This window comes from Corapipo altera, unplaced genomic scaffold, assembly GCF_003945725.1.
Source record: "Corapipo altera isolate COAL_440 unplaced genomic scaffold, ASM394572v1 59933, whole genome shotgun sequence".
In the NCBI taxonomy this organism is placed as follows: Eukaryota; Metazoa; Chordata; class Aves; order Passeriformes; family Pipridae; genus Corapipo; species Corapipo altera.
In genome coordinates this window covers 1-4,342 of record NW_020887319.1, presented here as the reverse complement: position 1 = coordinate 4,342, position 4,342 = coordinate 1, and the positions used below count along the sequence as shown (strand labels likewise).

Genomic DNA, 4,342 nt, shown 5'->3' with positions numbered 1-4,342 from the left:
GGGTGGGTGACACTGACAGGGATGGGTGGGTGACACTGACAGGGATGGACGGGTGACACTGTGACAGGGAAGGGTGGGTGACACTGTGACAGGGAAGGATGGGTGACACTGTCGCAGGGATGAGTGGGTGACACTGTGACAGGGATGGGTGGGTGACACTGTCACCTGTGCCAGGTGGGAGGGCAGGGAGCTGGGGCACAGTTTTGGGGCTGCTGAGGGCCAGGAGCAGAGCCTGCCCCATCCTGCATGAGCGTGTCCTGCTGCCAGGGCCTCGTGGCATCTGGATCCCCCCAGGAATGTCCCCCCTGGCTTCGGGCATCTCGGGTGTCCTGGGACCCCCCGCCCCACCAGGAGCATCCACAGGGACACGGGATCCAGGCTGGATGGGCTGGGAGCAGCCTGGGCTGCTGGAAGGTGTCCCTGGGAGCGACTGGGTGGGCTTTAAGGTCCCTTCCAACCCGAGCCATTCCAAGATTCCGTGGATCAGCCCCCAGGACACGGCCCAAGTGCTCCAGCCCCGTGTCCCCCAGCCCGTGTCCTGCCCTGGCCCTGCCTGGCTCTGCTTGTGTGCCCAGTGTGCCCAGTGTGCCCAGTTCCCTCCTCCCCAGTTCCAGCATGGCTTCTGGGCTGGGCTGGAGAGAGAGAGAGAGGCCAGGAGGGAGGTGGGATCTGCCAGGGAATGCCCCTGAGGGATGCTCAGATCCCAGTCCACCCCAGTCCTACAGCCTCTGGTGACGGGCTCGGACAGGCCTTGGATCAGCCTGGGCTGCTGGAAGGTGTCCCTGGATGGGCTTTGAGGTCCCTTCCAACCCACACCGTTCCATGATTCCATGTGCCAACCTCTCCCTTTCCTTCTCTGTCTCTCTCCTGTCTCTCAGCGCTAAATCCCAGGAACATCCACCCTCGTTCCCCGTGCCCCTCCATCCCTTTTCCAGGCTCCTCTTCCAGCCTTTCCTGACCTCTCTACCTTTCTTTGTGCCCCAGATGAGTTTCCTGCTCCCCCGAAGCCCCTGAAGGCCTCAGACCGTACGTCCCAGTAACGTCCCCGTCCTGTCCCAGTTTGGCGCTGCTCGGGACTGGTTTTACTGGTTCAGTGTCCGGGCTGGGGGAGGATCAGCTGGGTTCAGTCTGGGCACCTTGGGAGAAGGGAATGGCTCCGGCTTGGCATCCTCCTGCCCACTGGGGGCAGGGAAAGGGCTCCCCTGCCCTTTGGGGTGTCCCTGCTGGCACGGGGAGCTCAGGGCAGGGCCCTGCCAGGGATTCCTGCCTGAAATTCCATGGAAAGGGGTGATTATCTTCGTGGAACCACAGAACTGGATAGGTTGGAAAATCCCTGTGATCCAACAAGTCCAGCCATTCCCCCAGCACTGCCAAGGCCACCCCTGGCCATGTCCCCAAGTGCCACATCCACAGGGTGTTAAATGCCCGCAGGGAAGGGGACTCCCTCCACCCTGGGCAGCTGTGCCAGGGCTGGACAGCCCTTTCCAGGAAGGAATTTTCCCAATATCCAACCCTAGTGCCGCTTGAGGCCGTTTCCTTTCATCCTGTCACTCCTACTCTTGTCCAAGCTCCCTCTCTTACTGCCCCCCCTTCCCTGGGGACCCTTCCTGGGGCTGGGAATTCCCATTTTTCCTGGGACACAGCCCTGTGTGTGTCCTGCCCTGAGGTGAGTGCTCGCAGGGCTCCAATTTGGGTGCAAACCGCAGCATTTTGGTGCCTCCAGCCCCCTGTGGTCACCACGGCCTGGGGTGGGACACGGCCCTGGAGGCGCCTCCAGGAATCCCTGACGGCTCTGATGGCTCCTCTCCTGTGATTCCCAGTGGATGACGGGCTCGGATTCCTGCCGACCTTCGGTCCCTGCTACATCAACCTCTACGGGAGCCCCCGGGAATTCACGGGATTCCCCGATCCCTACGAGAGCCTCAACCTGGGAAAGGTGACATCGGCTTCTCTCCGGGCTCCACTAACCCGGCAGCTCCTCCTGCTCCAGCCCGGCTGCTCTAACCCCCCCCGGCTCTGGCAGCGGGATCCTGCACTGGCTCCTGCTATTCCTTGGCTATTCCCGCTGCCTCCGACCTCCCGGCTCCGCTCCGCTCCCAGAACTTTCCGCCCGGGAAGCGCCCGCCGGAGCTCTCTTTGCTGCTCTTTTCTCCTCCGCGACGGAGCTCCTGGAAAAACCAAAGGCAGAGCTGATCCGTGGGGAGGGAATGCCGGGATCCTGACGCTTCTCCCTGCTCTGTCCCAAGGGAGAGGGCGTTGCCTACCGGGGCAGGGTGCTGGTGGAGCTGGAGACCAAACTGGTGGAGCACCTGGAGCAGAAGGTGGAGGATATTCCAGCGGATGACGTCCTGAGGGTGGAGGTAACGGGCTCTCGGGGGGCATTCCGGGGGGTGTCCGGCCCCTTGGGCACGTGGGACACTCTGGAAGGGGTGTGGGAAGTTGCTCCAGGGTGGGTCCCGTGGTTGGGGAGCTCCTGGAGGTGCCTCCTGCCGAGTTCCATTCCAAGGTGTCCGTCCGAGGATTGATCCGTCCGAGGTCCCGTGTGGTGTGAGCTGATCATGGGGAACTGGGAATCATGGAACGGTTTGGGTTGGGAGGGGCCTGAAAGGTCATCCAGTTCCATGGGCATGGACACCTTCCACTGTCCCAGGGGGCTCCAACCTGGCCTTGGACACTTCCAGGGATCCAGGGGCAGCCACAGCTTCTCTGCCCAACCTGTGCCAGGGCCTCCCCACCTTCCCAGGCAGAGATTTCATCCCAAAATCCCACCCAAACCTCCATTTTTCCACTATGAAGCCATTCCCTGTGTCCTGTCCCTCCCTCCCTTGTCCCCAGTCCCTCTCCAGCTCTCCTGGAGCCCCTTCAGGCCCTGGAAGGGGCTGGAAGGTTTCATGGACCGTTGGAAGGTTTGCCTCCACTCTGGTTCTCTCCCAGATTTGCTCCCTTTCCTCATTTTTCACCTTGCAGCTGCATTTTCCATGAGAAGCTGTGGCCTTCTCCTTGTTTTCCTGCATATCTCCCCCAAAACTCCTGTGCTGCTAAGTGTGTTTTTCTGCCCTGCAATGGAATTCCCACCTTGGAGGCCTCTCTGGGCTGTGTGTGCTGGGCAGTGAAGGGTCCCTGAATCCCAGGATCCCTGAGGTTGGAAAAGCCCTCCCAGCCCAGGAATCCCCCCTGTGCCTGATGCCCCCTTTGTCCCCCAGCCCAGAGCACTGAGTGCCACATCCTGTCATTCCATGGGCACCTCCAGGGCTGGGCACTCCAAACCTCCCTGGGCAGCCCCTGCCAAGGCCTCACCACCCTTTCCAGGAGGAAATTCCTCCTGATGTCCAACCTGAGCCTCCCCTGGCACAGCTGGAGGCCGTTCCCTCTCCTCCTGTCCCTTGTTCCCTGGGAGCAGAGCCCGACACATGGAGAGATTCATCCTAAGCCACTTTATCCAGAACTTGAACTCCCCGAGGCCACCTGGGAATGACTCACCTCAGGATCCAGAGTGGGATTGGGAAGCAAACGCACACCTTGCTGGAAAACAGCTCTTCCTGGGCTGGAATGGGGTCCCCCCATCCCTACTGAGTCTCACCATCCTGGTGACTCAATTGCTGCTGGAGAACAGAGAAAAGAGCCCCCTCAGCTCTTGTCTGGGGGTTGCAGAGCCAGAAGGTCCCCCCTGAGCCTCCTTTTCTCCAGGCTGAGCCCCCCCAGCTCCCTCAGCCCCTCCTGCTGCTCCAGCCCCTTCCCCAGCTCCGTTCCCTTCCCTGGACTCCCTGGCTCGGTGTCCAGGAGGGGGGTGGTGGCCTCTCCTCCACGCCCACGCTCCCGTTCCCGCCGCAGAAGTTCCTGCGCCGCCGGAAATATTCCCTGTTCGCCGCCTTCTACTCGGCCACGATGCTGCCGAGCGTGGAGGCCGCGGTGCAGTTCGAGGTCAGCATCGGCAACTACGGCAACAAGTTCGACACCACGTGCCTGCCCCTGGCCTCCACCACCCAGTACAGCAGGGCCGTGTTCGACGGTGAGTTCCCGGCCTCGGGAGGCTCCAATCCCAGCGGGATGAGGGCGTGGGATCGCGGAATGGCTTGGGATTGGGAGGGACCTTAAAGCTCGTCCGGTTCCGTGGGAAGGGAGACCTTCCACCAGCCCAGGTGGCTCCAAGCCCCGTCCAGCCAGGCTTTGGACGCTCCCAGGGATCCAGGGGCAGCCACAGCTGCTCTGGGAATTCCAGCCCAGCCCCTCACCACCCTCCCACTGAAGAATTCCTTCCCAAAATCCCACCCAAATTTCCACTTTTCCAGTTTGACACCATTCCCTGTGTCCTGTCCCTCCCTCCCTTGTCCCCAGTCCCTCT

General features: G+C 61.8%; 1 long non-coding RNA gene across 1 annotated transcript; it reads left to right on the top strand.

Annotated features, from left to right (window-relative positions):
• The first annotated feature begins 812 nt into the window (after positions 1 to 812).
• On the top strand, positions 813 to 4,004 carry LOC113941569. The gene is made up of 4 exons (XR_003525707.1): positions 813 to 1,026; positions 1,821 to 1,936; positions 2,247 to 2,360; positions 3,832 to 4,004. It is a non-coding gene; the product is annotated as an uncharacterized LOC113941569 (long non-coding RNA).
• The last annotated feature ends 338 nt before the right edge of the window (positions 4,005 to 4,342 follow it).